This window comes from Leucopleurus acutus (assembly GCF_964270905.1).
Source record: "Leucopleurus acutus genome assembly, chromosome: 5".
NCBI classification, from domain to species: Eukaryota; Metazoa; Chordata; class Mammalia; order Artiodactyla; family Delphinidae; genus Leucopleurus; species Leucopleurus acutus.
The window spans coordinates 74681103-74700304 of record NC_139147.1 but is presented as its reverse complement, the minus strand read 5'-3'; the positions used below and the strand labels follow the sequence as shown (position 1 = coordinate 74700304).

Here is a 19202-nt window from a genome sequence, read left to right as displayed (position 1 = left end):
CACCTATCTCAAGGGAGTTGTTGAAGCCTGTTTTTGTTTTTTTTTTAAGATTGATTGAAGTTTCTGGGATGAATTCCTCTTGCGCATCTTATGAATGGATTTCAAAAAATGTCTTTATTCTTTCAATGCTTTCAGGAATCTATATTACCTGAGGGAAATGTAAAAAATGGAGACTTTCTGAAAAATATGTATCGTCTAACGAGTCAAGCCATTCCTGACGCCTTACAATTACAAAAAAGTAAAAAGAAAGGAACAAGGAAGGAAAGAAGGCAGAGGTAGAAAATTCTCCGTATGGTCCAACATCTTGCGTCTGTACCACAGGGATCTTCTTGCATTAACACCAGACCAGGCTCATCTTTCTGCCAGCGGCATCCTCTGGTTTGGTGGGTCTGTAAATCTGTTTCAGTACAAAAGATCCACTTAATGGAAAGCAAGTGTGTTGAGGAAAAAACTGCACTCACATTTTCTTGTGCATTCTTTATGCAAAGAAGGAATGATTCAATAACCCAAAATAACCGAAGGAACTGCCCTTTGTGTCTGGAATTGGTCTTTCTTCTAAGGTGGCCGTTGATGATGTGGCATAAAAAAATAAAAAAATATTCAGTTGATTTTAAAATGGTTTTTAAAACCTTCAGTAATGCATCTGTAGCACACCAATAGGAAAAATACTAACACTTCATTTTTTTAAATGGTCAAAAACATCAACAGATAATTCAGAGAAGAAATAATGTTTCTCATAAATATATTAAAATGTTTAAGCTCACTAATGATCAAAGAAATATGGAAAGGCAAAACTGAAACTCATCTGCACTAATCAAATTTGTAAATGTTGAAAAAGATAATTAATGTTAGTGTAGGAATAATAAACCAGGCATTCTTCTCTGCTGATGGGATAGAAAGGCTAATCCTTTCTGACAACAATCTGGTAATACAAACCAATAACTAGAAGTTCTGTACCCTTTGAATAGTAATTTAAATTCCATGAACACATTGAAGGGAAATAATCAGAGATGTAGGCCTGAAGACATGTAGACATATGTACAAAAAGTTCTCATTACAATAAGTTTTGTAATAGTGGAAAACTTGACGGCAGCCTACGTGTCTAATAAGGAAATTGATAAATTAGACGGCTCATCAGTATAATGGAATCTTATACAGCATTATGTTTTCAAAATTTGTAATGGCGTGGGAAAATGTGAAGTGTAAAACTTTGCACATAGATGGTTCCTTATTTGATAAATACATAGATAAAAGAAGGTTAAAATAAAATGTACTAAAATATTAATAGAAGTTATCACTGGATGGTAGGATTCTAAGTAAATTTATATTTTATATATTCCCAAACTCTTTAGACTGGGTATGTATAACTTTTATAATTATGTGTTTGACTCACCACTATGTTATACCAGAGCCGTAGCCAGGGGGAGTTGACCTAAGCATGGACATTTAGCTGTCAACTCCAATGTGCTGGATGGTTGGAGGATGCATGTATCACAAGTGATCCCATTCCGTAAGGGGTACAACACATATAAAGATGAACAATCTGAAAATGATTCATCAAGCAATACAGGATTCTGATCAGAGCAAAGCCTTCTACATGGTAAGTACTCAGTAGACTACTGAATTCAGCTTTAGTAACAGATAAACAGAACAAGCAGTAAATGCTACTGGAATCTGATGGACAAGAATCCTGTGGCCTGAAGAAGAAAAAAGAACACAGTCAGGGAAGGGGCTGTGGTAGGGCTGGTTCTTGCATTGGAGCTGCAAGGAGGCGTAACTGTGCAAGTGTGGAGGAGGGGGAGGGGTGATCTGTGGGAGAGACTGGCATTTCTCCTGGGCATCCCAGAGACAGGGCCCAGGCCCTCACTGGTCTATCAGTTTCCGCCTGCTCATTTCAGTCATGTTAGAGCCTCCTTAAATGTTCATCTTTTTCCTGGATCGGGAAGGAACAAATGGAGGCCCAAGACTGCTGGGTCATCAGTCAGTGGCCATCGCTGTACCAGGCAAGGTGATGGCCTCTGCGTGTCCCACCCCTTGGTCCTGGTTTAACTGAGTGCTGGTTAGGGAGGACCCCAAGGAACCAGTCATCTGCACCACACTTTACAGAGTAGCCAGCTCTTCCAACAGAGAGTCTTTCCCTTAATCTCCCACTGGCCTGGGTAGGACTCAGTTTACAGTTAAGGAAATGGGGGCTCACTGAAGTGAAAGGATCTGTTTAAGTTCAGAGCTAGCTAGTGATAAAACCAGGGCTTTAATTTAGTCTGGTGCTTTCCCCCTGTACTACAGGACTAAGTTGTGATAACGTTCCTGGAGAAATACTCTTGGGGTAGAAGGCGTTGACTACCTCTCCCCCCTTTGCATGAGAACAAAGAAATCCTTCCAACGCTTGTCAGCACCTCCTCTGTTTCTTGAAGTCCTGGGTGCGCCAGCACTGGGGGCACCAGAAAGTAACACAAATAAAATGTAAAATATGGTAGGGGAAGAGTTCCAAAGGGAATGATCAGAATCCACTCTCTGCCTATGTTTTGTGGGCAGATAGGAACGCTTCCTGAGGGATTCCTCTTTGCTTCCATCAAATCCCCATAGAGATCTGTGAACCCAAAAAGACTGAGAATTACCGAAAGATCATTGCAACAGAACCAGGGTGGGATTCTATGGACCCTAAATTCAGCTCTGAGCTTCCTGGTCACCAGGGGAAAATCAGCAAAGTAATGATAAGGCAAAGACTTTCTACTACAAAAGAACTTTTTCACCACCAAACTATAAACACACACACACACACACACACACACACACACTCTCTAAGACAAACCAAAAGCCAAAATAGAACTCACCTGTCATGCTGTCCACCTCATGGAGTTACAAGGCAAGGACTGGTCAGGAGTCAAAGGCAGTTCTTTTGAGTAGAGGGGTTTAATTGTTTGGGTGAAATTTAAGAATCTGCATTAATACAGTCACAAAAATTCACAAGGCTGTCCAAGACATTGTAAATACTCAAAGATGGAAAACTTGAAGCTGGGGGAAAAGAGATTTGCCCCAAATATATTTGGAAAACCGTAGCTTAGTATCTACACCAACATGCTAGAGGTATTCATCAAGCGTTGCCCCAAAAATGGTCCCACATGATTCACTTTTATAAACAGACATAGATTTCATATTAACATTCAAATAATGCTAGAAAGCTGAGGAAGATGTCTTAGCCCTATGAAGGCTCTGGCTGCCGGGCTTGGTTTACTCTGTTGATCTGTCTACAGTACCTTCCTTCAGAGCTAGTGCTGTGGGGAGGACCTGCCTCCTTCCCAGGTCTATTTTTCCAAATCCAAAATTAACAGGATCCTAATAAATAAAGAGTTTGTGAGTAGAATTGGGTTTTTGGTTTTTGAGGGGTTTGGGATTTTTTTGTTTGTCAGTTTATTTTTTGTTTTTTGTTTTTTAACCCAGGCATTCTCTTTTCCTCATTTTATTTAACCCTGGAGAAAAGAAGTTAAAACACATTCCTGGAGAAGGCGGCTAAACCACAAAACCTCCCCCAAGGCCTAAATCCCTCCTCTGCGTTGGTTGGTCTGAACTCGTTGGTTGGTTTAGAGTGAAGGGGCTCTTTCCTCTGGGGCCTTTGAAATAGCCATAATTAACACTTCAGTGAGGTTTATGACACAATGGTATCATGTACAGCAAGAGTCAGCAAACTATGTCCTGCGGGGGATTCATTGTTGCAACAGAGACCATAGGTCCCACAAAGCCAAAAATATGTACCACGGGCCCCTTTCAGAGGAGGTCTGCCAACCCCTCCACACCCTCTCAACTCCATCCCCAGCACCGCCCACCAAGAAGCAGCCTTGAGTTTTGATGGTCACGTGGGCCTTGGTGAGAACCAGGGCTTGAGATTTCTTCTAGAATACTGCCTGCAAAGAATACCAACCTACCGAAGTGGACTGTAGGGACAAGGGTTAGAAAGGTGACCAAAAAGAAAAAATGAGGCAAACAGAGAGAAACTCCCAGTATCAGAGCACTCCCACCCTATAAGATGCTGTGACTGCTGCTCCTTCTGTCCTCCCCTCCCCTTCCCTGAACCTCCTGGGCAACTGCTGGGTCTGGCCCCAGGTCCCTCTGCAGTCCCATCACATTGGTAGTTTGAGATCAGCCATGATAGGAGTATTTATACCACAAGAATCAACAGAGGCTACAAATCGGAAAACCCCTCCACACACACCAGCCCCCATCTCCCCAAGAGCTGATGATTAAACATTCCCCAGCATAAGTATGTATTGATACCTATCATTTCACATAAATGGTACCATGCATGCCTTGTGAGGGAGGCTGGGGGCTACGCCCATCCCAGCCCCCAGCTGAAGGAGTGTTGGCTGCCGACAGCTCACAGCTAAGTCTCTCTCTCTCCAGGAGTTGCCTGAAGCTGAAAGAAGCTGCCAAACCCCAGGTCTGCTCCCTTCCTGGGGGCACCGTCTATGCAACTACTAGGGTGAAAAAGCCAGATCCGTCTCAACTCAGAACAATCCCAGCTCCAAAGTTCCCCTTGGGTTGAGCAGAGGCCTCTGTTGCAACTGCCTCAGAAAGAGAGGAAAAGACAGAGACAAAGAGACAGAGAGACGGAGACAGAGAGATTGTGAGGCCCAATTGCCCACCACCAGATTCTCTCTTCTTCACCTTCTCTTGTCTTGAGTTATCTGCTTCAGTTCATTTTTTCATTTGCTTACGGTTCTTTCTAGAGTATTTTTCCCAGACCGTTGCCTGGATATCTGGGTGATATTTTTATTTATTTATTTATTTACCCTGACCAGCAAGAAGTATTTTGGCTTGCTCCAGTGTTTTGTAGATGTCTTCAAGTTCCCATTATGGTAAGTGAGAAACATGACACCCACCTCTTTTCTTTTCTTTTCTTTTGTAATTAATGTTTTCCTCTTTGTAGTGAAGGGGGCAAGAGGTTCTCTTTACACCTGCTGTTCAAGAATTTTATCTGGATGGGCTTAGGTGTGTGGCTTTCAGTCCTAGTGACCCCATGAGTTCTTTTTAAACCAAAGACTCAGACCCGAGTCTTTTTCACTCGGGGAAGTAATCATCTGTCATTTGTCTAATTATTCCCTCTCCTTCATGTGTTTATTTTTCTCCTCCTCCCAGAATTCCTATTACTGACATCTTAGGTCTCCTGGGTCCAGCCTTCAGGTTTCTGATTCTGCCCTCATGATTTCCATCTCTTTGTATTTTTGTTCTGGGCATAGGATGCTCTTGCATTTGATCTGTCAAGTCCATCTCCTGATTTAATTCATCCAGTTAGGAGTTTCATTCAAAATATGTTTAGTTCCAGGAAGTCTTTGTTTTCCTTTTCTACTGTGTTTGAAGGTCCTTGTTACTTCTGCTCAGGCTGACATTCTAGCTGTTTGGTGGGTACCTCTCCCTCTGTGCCCCCTGATCCCTCTTAGATGCACACTTATTTTTTTTCTATCTGTTCTTTGAAACTCAGGGCCAGCTCTGTGAATTCCTTAGGTGACATTAGTCCTGTGAGTAGTTGCATATAGGGAGTCGGTCTCAGTCATGGCACCAGGAGGGAGCAAACCTCTCAGTTCCACTGTGTCTCCAGGTTCAGCTTATCCTCAGCAACCTGGCGGGAGGGGGGCCGGTCATGAGTGCTGATGTAGCCCAGGACCCACCTCAATTAGAGCCTCATCCCCAGTCTCTCCATCCACTGGCTCAAAGGGGAGAAAGCCTTGCCCTGACTCCCTTCCCCAAGTCTCTAACAGAGCCTCACCTGCCCTTGCTCCTCCAGGCTCCGCCCCCATCATTCCCATTGGTTGCCTCATCAGGAGAACACCAAGTTGGAACTGAGAGTCGACGGCAGCCAGGGCACCATCATATGAAAATTTCCATCCCATGTCTTAATGTAAAAACAGGAAAAATTTGATCTGCTATCACTGGCAAGTGCCTCATTTACTTCTAAGACGATTAAGCTCTTTGTTCTTGCTGGATTTTGGGGGGGAAGTCCTTCAAAGTTGTGTGCATTAATTAAATATTTTTGAATAATTGGATTTACTTTAAAATTGCACTCATTGGGAGAGTGAGTGAAAAAGGCAGATTCCAAAGTACATACATATGTGTATGTATGTGTGTATGTATCTCCCTCATCTGTAGAAATAGGAAATACATCCAGAAAAAAAGTTTGCATGAGGGCTTCCCTGGTGGCACAGTGGTTGAGAGTCCGCCTGCCGATGCAGGGGACACGGGTTCGTGCCCCCGTCCGGGAAGATCCCACATGCCGCAGAGCGGCTGGGCCCGTGAGCCATGGCCTCTGAGCCTGTGCATCCAAAAAAAAAAAGTTTGCATGAACAAACGCTAAATTGTTGTCTCTAGATGGTGAATTTATAATTTTTATTATCTTCTTTTTTCCTATCCAGATTGTCTAATATTTCTCTCTTATGAAAGGTTAAAGAATTATTCTGTTCAATTGTTAATTCAGCGAAATACATCATAAAATGTTTGATGCTTACAAGCAATTTTAGAGTGTAAGGAGGGAGATGGCAAGCAGTCCTTGGCCTCTCTCCACCTCTATGTCTGTACAATGAGAGCCCCTCTTGGGAACTCCCTGCTCTCAGCGGACCCACCAGGCTATTAGTAACCTGTGGGGGCAAAGCAGAACCACAGACAGAAGCTTCTCACCAAGAGTCACACAGGATGGTCCCCACCTAAGATACATTCAGGCCAGGAATGGGCTTCAGAAGCAAAGCTCGGCCACCCCTGATTCCCCTGGTCTCCCTGATTACCTAGTTCTGGCCCCAATGGACTGGACAGTCTCTCAGAGCGGAACCACTTCCAGGTAACTGTCACATCTCCAGTTCCAGGAACACTGTCTGGCTCTCACTGACCACTCAGTAATACGAACCAGAACGGCCATACCAGCTAGACATCAGCCCTGATCTAAAACAACTTCTGAACAGGGCTGACCCTCAGGCAGAGGCTGCAACCCCATTGCTCCAAGCCACATTTTATGGAGTTCTTTTAATAGTCTCTCATGTAACCCATAGCCATATCATAAAACTAAACACCCCATTCTGTACATCAAATCCACTGACTTCTTGAGCCCTAATTAGCACTGGGCTTTTCCCTCTGAGGGTTGTATTACAGTAATATTATAACCGACAGAAATGGAATCTTTGCTGGGGGCAGTAAAATCCTTCAGACTAACTGAGCTTATGCTGTAGTCACAGTGTCACGGTGTGTCACCCTTTCTCTGAAGTCCCTTTGCCAGCTTCCTATGAATGTCCCTCTTCATCTTTCCTTCCTACCCCTCCCCCTCTCTCCCCAGGGGTCCCTTCCCCTTCCCAAGCTCCTTTCATCTCTTTCAATGACATACAGCCTTGAGGGCTTAGATGTTTACCTGGAGTCACTGGACAGGATAGCCCCAACTCACCTCTGAGAATAAATTTAGCCTGTGGGTGATATCCCAGATGGAGAGGTTATCTTTAGCCTGGCAGAGGAGGGGAGTCAGTCTGGGCCATGATATGAAACAGCAGAGGTGGAGAGAGGTGGGCAGGGGGAAGGAACGGAAACTAATACTCAAGAGTGGACAATAGCGAAGCTCAAGTGTACTCAAGTGGTGGAGGATGAAAAGGTGAAAAGTCGTGGTATGCCTCCTGAAATATGAGGCTCCTCCAGGAACACCCTGGATTAATGGTCTGTTTCATTCCGTCCATGAACTAGGAACCACTTTAATAGCAGAAAATATGGCTACATTATGGGCAGGCAGTATAAAACCACAAGCACTCATGTTCTTTAGAAAAAGCAACAAACTCAGCAGGATCGGTGGTTTTCAAGTTTCCCCATTCATATCTGTTTACTACTTGTTCATTAGTTTTGTTGCCTGCAGGTGCTAAAGGTTTAAGACGTAAGGAAAATGCATGGAAAAAAATTTACATGGAGAAATTACATTACCTGAATTAGGGGAAAAGCCACTATTATTCGATTTTAAAGGTCTTGGCTTGGAAAGAACTAGGACTCCTATTCCTGAACAACTCAAGAAAGACTGCAGACTTTTCCCTAGAGAGATTGAAATAACTTTCCTTCCTATCATCCTGATAGAAGAAATCCTCCCTTTTCACTCTCTAAAATCTTTCCTGCCATCGTTTATATCCACAGTCTCTTATCTGACCTTCCTTATAGAACAATTAGCAGAATCTTTCATCAAAACAACCAAGCACTTGCTAGTTATTATTAGGGGGAATCTAGGTCCTAGTTTGCGCCTGAGCTGGAGTCTGATGTGTCCAAGCACATCTGACAACTGCATGAGGGACCAAGGGGCTCCTGGGAGGGAGGGCGTTCTGGGGCAAAGGAGACCTGAGGGGGCCCGGGTTGACCCTGGAGGACAGTCTTGTTCATTGGAAGCAATTCATCCCAAGTACGCCTTGGTTAAACACGTTTTCGACTCATATCTGAGTTTTATCAAGAGCATCAGGACCAGAAGGGAAAATGGAAAAGACAATTTTGTTGGAGTTTTATGGGAACAGAGTGCAGACAGTAGAGCTTTGGGGCCACGCTACTGGAATGTCACACGGAGGGGAGATGAGCAAAGAACCTTCTTCCTCATTCCCCAGAACTCTGGCTGCAGCGTGCCTAGGGGCAGCCATCAGGAGCAGGCCCTGGGGCTCTTAGGCTGTGCAGAGAGCCGGAGATCCCTTGCCCTAGGTACCTTAGGGTAGAGTGCCACGAAGAAGTCACACTCAGGCAGTGAGGCCTGGGGCACTCAGCTTCCTTTACCAGGTACTTATATAATTGTCACCTTCTGTCCTTTTCTTGTCTAGATTAAAGGATGCCAGTTCTGTCAACCAGTCTATGGAGGGCATCTTTATTTTAATGTCATATGAGTGCATTCTGGTCCTCGTTATTTAACTAGAAGTTACCTTATTCACTTCTGTGACTCTCCCTCCTACCAGTCTATAACAGAGTACAAATAACAGGAGATTTGTAAATACTTTAATGAGAACCTACTAGTAAATAATTTGCTGGTTTCCATCAGTTATACTCCTTAGGATCCACCCTGATTGACAGCATACTGGTACTTGCTAGAGATGGCCTAACACTTCCTGCCCTGTGGCCAACCATGCCCCTTTGGATCCTTTCTCCACTACCCACGGGCCAGATCAGTCTTCTTGCGTATAGTATTTGAGATATCTACATTTTGCTACCACACAGTTTTTTGTTGTTGTTTGTTTGTTTTTTGTTTTGTTTTGTTTGCGGTACGCGGGCCTCTCGCTGTTGTGGCCTCTCCCGTTGCGGAGCACAGGCTCTGGACGCGCAGGCCCAGTGGCCATGGCTCACAGGCCCAGCCACTCCGCGGCATGTGGGATCTTCCCAGACCGGGGTACGAATCCGTGTCCCCTGCATCGGCAGGCGGACTCTCAACCACTGCGCCACCAGGGAAGCCCTACTACACAGTTTTTATTACTCAACATCACTCAGAATGGACAAGACTAGTTCTCCAGTTCTCAAGCTCAGTGAACATTAAACTTCTTTTCCAGGGTGTCAACAACCGTACCAACATCACCAACACCTGCAAGTGCACTGAGTATGTCCACAATAACCTCATTAAGTCATCATGAAAAAATACAAAAATATTGTATATATGTGCACACAGCATCTGGGAAAAGAAACTCTTAACGATGGCTGCCCCTGGGGAGGGAGGTGATGAGTTGAGGAGTCTATGCTGGAGGCAGAATTTTCATTGTATACCCTTTTGAATCACTTCAAATTTAAATCATGTGCATGTGGTACTTTTCCAATTAAATTTTTTAAAAGCTGGTTCTAAACAAACAAAAATACAACAAAGAAGGAGAGGCAGCCCTGACCCCCTTAGCAGTGGTGCTGACAGGTGCCCGTAGTTATGCCTTACCCTTTGGAGTCAAATGTCCACCACCATGCCACTGGCCCCATGGAAAACCTCACTGAAATCAAGACGGATTACGCAATGAAGTGCCTGGCTCCGGTCCCTCACAGCCCTTTCCCCATAACTGGGGCAACAAGACTTCCTGCTATGCCCAGGCTCCAGGACTCATCCTACTCCCAGTCTGGAGGGATTTTAAGGGACTCGGGGTTTGGGTGACTCTGCCTTTGTGTTCTCTTGGCAGAGTTGGTGAGGACACATATCTCCATTTTTAGCTTGCTTGATTATGAAATCCACCGAGGGGTAAATGAGACACCTATGAGATCAGACGCTTTCTCTCTCTCCCTCATTTATTCACCAAATGCAGTTAGTAAGAACCTCGTATGTGCAGGATATTAAACCAGGCCTGGGGCAGAAGCAGGTGAGAAGGGAAGGAATATCCCAGTGCCCTCCAGGAGTTCACAGTCTAGTAAGAAGGACAGATGGAGGCCAAACTCCCGAGCTTTACTGCATACAGGCAAGCGTGAGAGACAGGAGGAGGAAGGATTGCTTTCAGTCATTGGCAGGAAAATAAGGAGCCGCCAGGAGAGCTTTCAGGAGGGGATGACACTGTTCAGACTTGAAAACTGTTAGGATTACAGCAGTTGCAGATAGAGCCTTCCAGATCAAGGAAATGGCCTGGGAAGGTGACCTTCTTTTCATGCAGTATGAAGGTTCTGCACTACTGCTTTCCCATTCCTTGGAGAAAATACAAAATGGAAGGTGAAAGGAGCTGGGCCTGGAGAACTCAGGACGGCAGAAGAAGTTCTTTCCTTTCAAAACTGCCTTCCTCTGGCCATCAGGCCTGTCTTGTGAAAACCTACTATTTGAGCCCAACCCTCATGATGCCCGCCCCACCTGCAGACAGTCCACTGTCCACCGTCTTTCCCAGGAAGGATAGGCCATCAGGCTGCTGCACTCCCATTGCTCCCTATCTATTCTAGAGCGTCAGGGAGATTTCGAGGTTAGGTGCCCAGGCTCCGGGGCCTTTCTGCCTGGGTTCAAATCCCGGCTCAGCCACTGACTTCTGAGTCATCTCAAGCAAGCCACTGGCCCTCTCTGGGCCATAGTTTTACCTTATGTAAAATAGCATAATAATGGCAGCTCCCTCCTAAAGTCGCTCTGACCCGGTAAACAAGTTAATGCCGCCAAGGCGTTAGAGCGGCACCTGCCTTCCTGCCAGCCTCGGTGTCTGCTACGTATAGTCCCAGGGCTGCTGTTACACTTTACTGGACTGTCTGTCCCTGTGGACATGAGAACTTTGAGGGACAGGACCGCCCTCTTCATATTTGAATCTCCCCCCACGCCAAAACCCCCCATGCTTAGAGGGGTCCTGCAAAGTAGGTGTTCAATAACTATCTTGAAGGGACGAACAAAATATGCTCATGAAAAGGAAAAGAAAAGTTGAAGTCCAAAGGCAAAGACAAAACAACGTAGGTAAAATGGTGGAGAAGGATCTCAAAAAGTAAGCGCAGGGGATGAGCATACACCGCACTTCCAGGGGAGAAAAATCCCCATCATCCCTCTTCTACCTCTTAACACGGGGATTGCGCATTTTTATTTGAATGGTATTTTTCTCTTCCTTGCCAGCATCCCTGGCCAGGGCGCTCCCTTTCCTCCTCCCGCGCGGGGCGGTTCTCCCCTCCCCCGCCCGGGCCGGGCCGCGGCCGCAACCCTGACCTCGGCCCCCACGCGGGGCAGCAGCCGGGCAGCCGGCGGGCGGGCGGGGCAGGAAGGGGGAGACGCGGCTCCGGGCACCCGAGATCCTTAACTACAGCTTCCAAAGCCCTGCTCGATCCTAATCAGTGTGGGAAAGGAGCGCGGGCCGGGCCGCCGGCCGGAGCCGCCGCCTCTTTTCATAAACTTTATCGCCGCGCGCAGCCGCTGATAAACCACCGTAAATAAACGAGCGCGGGGTGTGCGGCTGCCCCAGGCTGCCTGCGCCCGCCCGCCCGGCCCCGCGGCCCCGGGGGAAATGAATCACACGCCGCCCGCCGAGCTGGACAGAGTTCCCTGCTCTCCTCCTCTGCACACCAGCGCCATAAATCATCGGACGTTCCTCCCCTCCCCAGAACCCCTTCACCTTTTGTTTTATGGATTCAATAAAAAGTCCAGGAGTTTTCTTTCCGGCTGCCGGGCCACCCCTCCTCGTCCGGGGAGCTGAGTGTGTTGTCCTGGGTTATCCTCTTGCTTCAGGTCAAGTTCCTCAGGCCTGGGTTGGGCTTGGGCCTGTGCCTGTTTGCACAAATCCCCTTTGGCTCCTGCACGACCGGAGAGGGGCTGGAGCAGGGGAAGGGAGAGTGGGGAGGTGTCATCTGAAGTCTCCGGAGGCAGACATGATGAGAACGGGTTCCCACACAAGTGGCCTTGGACACGTGTGTGGATGGATAGCTGGCTGCGGCCATGTCCTAGTAGGATCCCTGGGTTCTGGGCTTGTAGAGGATGTAGAAGCAGAAGGACTAGGGTCTGTGCACTACCCTGATTGCAAGGACGGGATGCAGCCCTCTCCACTCAATGAGAGTGTGTTCAAAAGTCCCTTAGATGCTATTCGGCAAATCTTTTTTTTTTTTTTGCGGTACGCGGGCCTCTCACTGCTGTGGCCTCTCCCGTTGCGGAGCACAGGCTCCGTACGCGCAGGCTCAGCGGCCATGGCTTACAGGCCCAGCCGCTCCACGGCATGTGGGATCTTCCCGGATCGGGGCACGAACCCACGCCCCCTGCATCGGCAGGCAGACGCTCAACCACTGCGCCACCAGGGTAGCCCTCAGCAAATCTTTTGATCTGCATTCTTTAGTTCTTGAAATTTGCCTTGGGGTCCCACAAATGAACCATCGATACAATTTGGAGATTGAAGTTTAAGGAAGACTGTCTGAGTAGGAAGGAAGACAGAAAGTTGTGATGTGGAGAGCAGCCTGAAGCACACAGCTCAGTCACAAGACCGAAGTCTCCCGCCCAGCGCTGCTACCTCCTGGCTCTGGGCCCTCAGGAAGCTGCCCCTTTCTGGTTTCCTCATCTGTCGGTCTAATGAGTGAATAATATCTTAAAGCATCCTCCAACTTTCCTAGTCTGTAGGAAATAACATCTTTCTTATGAATCACTACATTTCTGAAGTGTCTTATCAAAGGTCTCTCTGAAGAAACACTGTTAGGTCCTCTTGGAAGACACCAGGGCATGGCCAGTTTCTGTGACTGACGTCTCGCTAGTGACATAAACACCAGACTTTACCCCTCATGGAGGTTAGAGAGGTCCAGGGTCCCTCCAGCCAGAACAAAGTTTGCCTCTGGGGCAGAAAGACATTTAAATATCTTTAAAGATCAAACCCGGCACACTTTAACAGCATCAGTTCACGGCCTCTCTGGTCCCCTGACCTGACCATGGTTCTGCTTCTCACGGGAGGGACTATTTGACTCGGAACATTTAACCTGGAAAAGTCAACGTTTCCCTCAGTGGGAAGCAAGGCTGGGGAGGAAAGGAGGTTCTGATGGCAGCTCTGGGAGAGCAGAACCTGCCAGGCGTCCTGAGGGGAGGCACTTTGGTTTCACGCTCTGCTCCCTCTCCGGGGGGAAGTGGGTCAGGAGCCACGCCTCCAGCTGTGGCCAAGAGAAGGGGCTCACTCACGAAACAGAAATGGACAAGGACCTCCTTCTTCCAGAACTCCTTTCTGACACCACAACGTGTCCCAAGGAAGCCTGTAGCCCCAGACAGGCTTCACTTCCTACTCCCTGGACAGAAGGCCACTCAGTCTCCTTTGCCTCATTTACATAATGTCAAGAAAAATGAATCTTATTGAATTGGCATTTGTTTAAAAATATTGGCAAGGGGTTTCCAACTGAGATGGGAGTTGATTTCGCAGAAAGGAATGAACATTCGCTTGATCACTGATTTATTATGTGAGTGTGATTAAGCCTCAGTTCTAAGCTTCAGTTTTCCCATCCATGAATCCTGATGATTTTTAAGGTTTCTTTCCACTCTGTCTTTGGGACTCTAACATACCTGGGATGATCATGGGTAGAAGTAAGAGTTTAAACTTTCCAGAAGAGAGGTAGGTAAGGGAAACTTATCTAAATATGACTCGTCCACGATTGTTCTTGCTTTCTAGTTTTTTCACTGTTGTGGAGGTCAGCAACAAAGGGGGGAAAAAAACTCACAAAGATAGGGCTGCACGTTAAGATTAGGCTAATCTGCCAGTTATTTTACGAGAATAGAAGCCCTAGGGGAGTGGTTTTGAACTTTGTACAGTCACAGAACTTTGTAGAATTTGATGAAAATCTCACACTCCTCCCTCTCTCCTCCCCTCCCAAATGTGCATACAAATTTATTCTTGTCTTTGCAGGTCATTTCAGGGGTTCACAGACCCCTGAAGTCCCATCCAAGGACCCTGTTAAGAATCTCTGCTCCAAGAGGCTAATAAAATATTGACCCTGTGTTTCCTTATCTGTAAAAAGGAAATACTACTCACATCCAACTAGCTTCATAAAGGAGAATAAATAACCTGTGCTGTTAAAACATTGGTTCTTTGGCTGGCAAGCATATAATATTGATGCAATCCTATTATCGTCATCTGCCACAGTCATTCCCTATTCTGCGTTGTGGGGTGTAAATTTCCTTACAAGAGAGAAGCTGCCCTGTCTGTGAAATTCCCAAAACAAGGCCTTCTGGTAAGCCAGCACTGTAAGTCTTCCCACTTGGCTATTAGAAACCTAATGAGTCCCCATGGAGACTAAAAGGAAGGCTGGAGGGAGCTCTGCAGGCACTCGAAGGGCAATAATTGCTGGGGTAGGAATGCACCGAAGGATATCTTCCTGGCTTTGGAAGTCAGTGTAACTTTCCAAAGACTATTTCTTTCTCCCAGAGTAGGTTGTGATACTAGAGAAATTAACTCTTGAAACAAAACCAACGTATAGGGAAAAGGCTTTTGAGGAAGTTAGCTAATACATTAGAATCAATCCATTTGGTACATGGTTGAGATTCCATGGTTCTTAATCTTCCTGGATTCACAGATTCTTTGAGGATCAGATGTAAGCTATGATTCCTGGCCCCAGAAAATACACAGCCACTGGACATATATTCTCCCTCCCTCAGTTATACTTACAATTTAAGAAACTTACAGAACCTTGCAGTTCATCTACGGACCATTAGATTCACGGAAGCTGCACTCCACCTCTTTAAGACCTATTCCACCTTAATTGTTGAAGACTTTTGGGATCCGTAGATGATTCCATCTTGACTTCAGGGCCAAGCCCTTGACCATTTCCTCAGAGCCTCTGCAAACAGAGGAAGGAGCAAAGTGTTCTTCCCACAGCTGCTGTGAAAATAACTAGACTGGAGACACTCAACGTAGGTTGTGTTTGGAAAGTATAGTCCCAACAGCAGCTCTACCAGAAAATGGCATGAAACTATAACCCGATGGTTTTATCCTGGGGTATGGGGAATGAGCCGGGATGGGAGGCCTGCATAGTACAGGATAATGAGTAGGGTATACTCAAAAAATGCAGATAGCACAATCCCTGGAGAATTGAATGCTAAGGGTTTCAAGAAAGCCTGGATGAGCAGCAATCTTCCCTGGGTGAGAAGTGGTAGAGGAAGCTATGCATCTTTTCAGCAGACAGAGGGGCTGTTCCTGCAGCACCTGTGGCTTGCCTTACTGTGGTTCATAAACATTCACTGCCCTTCCCTGGGAAAAGCTGATCTTTCTCTTCCTCATTGCCATTGACCTTGGCCATGTGATTTGCCCTGGCCAGTGAAATGAGCAGGAAAGGCACCCATCACTTCCAGGCAGAAGATTCTAGAGCCAGCTCAAGGTTTATCATGCACTCTTCTCCATCTGCCACAAGACTGGCCATATTCCCAGTCTACCTCTCCATCATCCTGGTCCCAGAGTGAAAGTGACCTGGAGCAGTCCTGCTGTCAACCTATCAGAGACGTAAGGCAAGTGAATGAAAAATGCTTGTATGAGCCATTGAGATTTTGGTGTTGTTTGTGACTGCAGCAGAGCCAAGCCTAACTTACTGATACAGCACCCTCCTTTGGAAAGGAGGAGAGACGGGTGCTCAGAATGGCCCTCACTAAACTGCAGGGCTGCTGATGACACCGCCAGCCAAGGTCAACAGGGGTCATGTGCACACTCCTTACTCTTTCCATCCTTCCCTCTCCCTGACACTGTTCACAGCACCCTCTCTATCCACCATCACTGACACTCTAGAGCTCATCTAAGAACCAGTAGCCCAACATTCATGCCCCCTGCAGTGGGTTGAATGGTAGCCCCCAAAAGATATGTCAATATCCAATCTCCCAGAACTTGTGAGTGTGACCTCATTTGGAAAAAGGAAACTTGCAGATGTAATTAAGTAAGGATCTCTAGATAAGGTCATCCTGGATCACCCAAGTGCTCTCTAAATCCAATGACAAGTGCCCTTATAAAGATGAAGAGGAGAAAACAGAGGCAGAAATTGGAGCGATGTAGCCACAAACCAAAGAACACCGGGGGTCACCAGAAGCTAAAAGAGGCAAGGGTGGACTCTCACCCAGAGCTTTTGGAGGGAGCCTGAAGCCTGCTAACATCTTGAGTGCAGACTCCTGGCCTCCAGAACTGTGAGAAAATAAATCACAGTTGTTTAAAGCCACCCAGTTTGTGGTAATTTGTTACAGCAACCATGGAAAACTAATACTCCACCTTAGCAAAATATCCTCCTTTTGATATAATTGTCAAGGGCAAGGACTACAAACCCATATACGTATGGATCAGGAAGAAAGCCTTTCCTTCTCTCAGCCCAGTCCCTAGGGCGGGGACGCAATTATGTTTAAAGAGGGGAGAACGCCAGCTCACAAAGCCCGATGGGTCTACTTCCTCTCTGAAGGAGACACCAGCAGCGGGAGAAGTTGAATCCTTGATTATGGGCTATGCAGAACCTGATGCTCAAAATAAATAGCTCCTGGAATCAAAGCTCAGAGGATGGTACATAGAATTTTAGAGTCTCGAGGATGGAGAGCGATCATGGAGTCCAGCATCTTCAGACAGAGGTTTTTATTTTTTTTTTTTTTTTCCGCTTGTTTGTTTGTTTTTATTGAACTATAGTGAATTTACAATGTTGTGTTAGTTTCAAGTGTACTGCAAAGTGATTCAGTTATACATATATATATATATATATATATATAGTTATACATATATATATTCTTTTTCAGATTCTTTTCCATTATAGGTTATTACAAGATACTGAGTATAGTTCCCTGTGCTATACAGTAGGTCCTTGTTGTTTATCTATTTTATATATAGTAGTGTGTATATGTTAATCCAAAACTCCTAATTTAGCTCTCCCCCACCCTGCCTTCCCCCCCACCCCGCTATCCCCTTTGGTAACCATAAGTTTGTTTTCTATGTCTGTCACAGACACTTTTTAGAGGTGTAAGAGAGCTTAAAGGATTTTTGCATATTTGCTTGTATTTTGGTTTTATTGAGGACTGTGAGCCCCAGAGAGGGGCGCCGTCTGCTCAGGGTCACAGACTAATTAGGGATTGATTCCCACTCCACCATCCAGCACAGGAAGGCACTTACTGCTCCAAAAACTCTAGCTGTCCAGCCTCTGTGGTTGGAACAGGAACAGGGGACTCACTCCCCAACTGTTCTGCCTGGCTTAGGTCCTTCACAAGCCCTCAACTCTCCTAGTTCGAGGGTCCCACTCCACATCATTTTAAATATCTTAAAATGTACATTCATCCCACATCAAATATCATTTTTATTTAAAATTTTTTTCAGGGCTTCCCTGGTGGCGCGGTGGTTGAGAGTCCGCATGCCGATGCAGGGGACACGTGTTCGTGCCCCGGCCCGGGAGGATCCCACATGCCGCGGAGCGGCTGGGCCCCTGAGCCATGGCCGCTGAGCCTGCGCGTCCGGAGCCTGTGCTCCGCAACGGGAGAGGCCACAACAGTGAGAGGTCCGCGTACCGCAAAAAAAAAAAATTTTCTTTTCATGGTTCTTTTATAATTTTTGCTTTTGAAAGTAATTGCCTATAAGTAACCTGTTTGATTTTCTACAATGTTCTCAACAATCCTGATACAGACCCAGGAAAATCTAACCCTAGATAGTTTTCAAATGCAATAAAATTTTTATGAATACTACATTTCATGATTAGTAAGATCAATATCATGTTTCCTTTTATACAGATTTAATTTAATCAATATAGATATTAAAGATAATACAGGTATTGATTATCCCCATTTACAGAATACAGAAGGGCCACTTTCCCAAGGATACCCAACTGGGAATGAAAGAAGTCAAGAAGACTTCAACCCAGGTCTTCAGACTCTAAGAACAGCCCCCTTTCCATTGAGCCCAGCAGAGCTACCATTCAAAAGACTCACAGCCTTTCAAACAATGAGGATATATAAAAAGACACAGAAGTCAGCCTCAAAGCACTCTCACTGGTCAAATCTGGGGCAATTTATGTATCAAAATAAATAATGATATTAATATATTATAATCATTAAGATAAAAATCTGTAAGTCCATACTGATAGAACTAAAGAAAGAGAGGAGAAAAAACTTTTTCTTACAGTAAAACACCAACTAATAAATGGAGAAATGATGGAATTAGAAAATTTGTCGTTTAGCAACCATCACGGTAATAATTAAATCATCTAAGAAACATCAGTAGTTGTTAAAACTAATAGGTGAAAGTTTAAGAAATGGGAGATTTGCATAGTTTCAGAGTACTTCCACACAAAATTCTTACTAATTACAAAGAGAAAAGAGCAACTTTACAATGAACTCAGGAGGAAATATCAAATGGCAAACGCAAATTGAGGGACATCCCACAAAATAATCAGAATGTGATATTCAATAGTATCAAAGTTATAAAATCAAGGAAAGATTGAGGAAGTATTCTAAGTGAAGGAACTGAAGAGATATGACAACTAAATGCAGCAGGTCTGCTTGAACTGGATCCATCTGCTATAACAAACTTTCTTTGATTGTCAAAACTTGAATGGCATCTGAGGATTAGATGGTAGTAATGTGTCAATGTTAATTTCCTTATTTTAATGGTTGCATTATAATTATGTAAGGGAATTTGTAAAAATTACACACTAAAGTATTCAAGCTCAGAAAAAAAGGTGTGGTTTTTTTTGCAATTTTTGTGTAAGTATGAAATTATTCTAAAATTAAAAATTTAAAGAAGAAATTCAGGCACAAACAAGTCAAAGTAGAGAATATTAAACATATTTTTGTCACTTCTTCCAGGAAATAGGCTCCCTCCCTCAAGGACAGTATAGTAACCTGTCAGTTG

General features: G+C 45.3%; 1 long non-coding RNA gene and 1 pseudogene across 2 annotated transcripts in view; both read right to left on the bottom strand.

Annotated features, from left to right (window-relative positions):
- LOC309961759 (D-aminoacyl-tRNA deacylase 2-like) overlaps positions 1-19202 on the bottom strand; it is a 454943-nt pseudogene that overhangs the window by 243038 nt on the left and 192703 nt on the right. The window lies entirely within an intron of this gene.
- On the bottom strand, positions 5209-12060 carry LOC309962468. Its single transcript, XR_014326246.1, has 2 exons — positions 12006-12060; positions 5209-5614 (listed from the first exon to the last, which is right to left on the bottom strand). It is a non-coding gene; the product is annotated as an uncharacterized lncRNA (long non-coding RNA).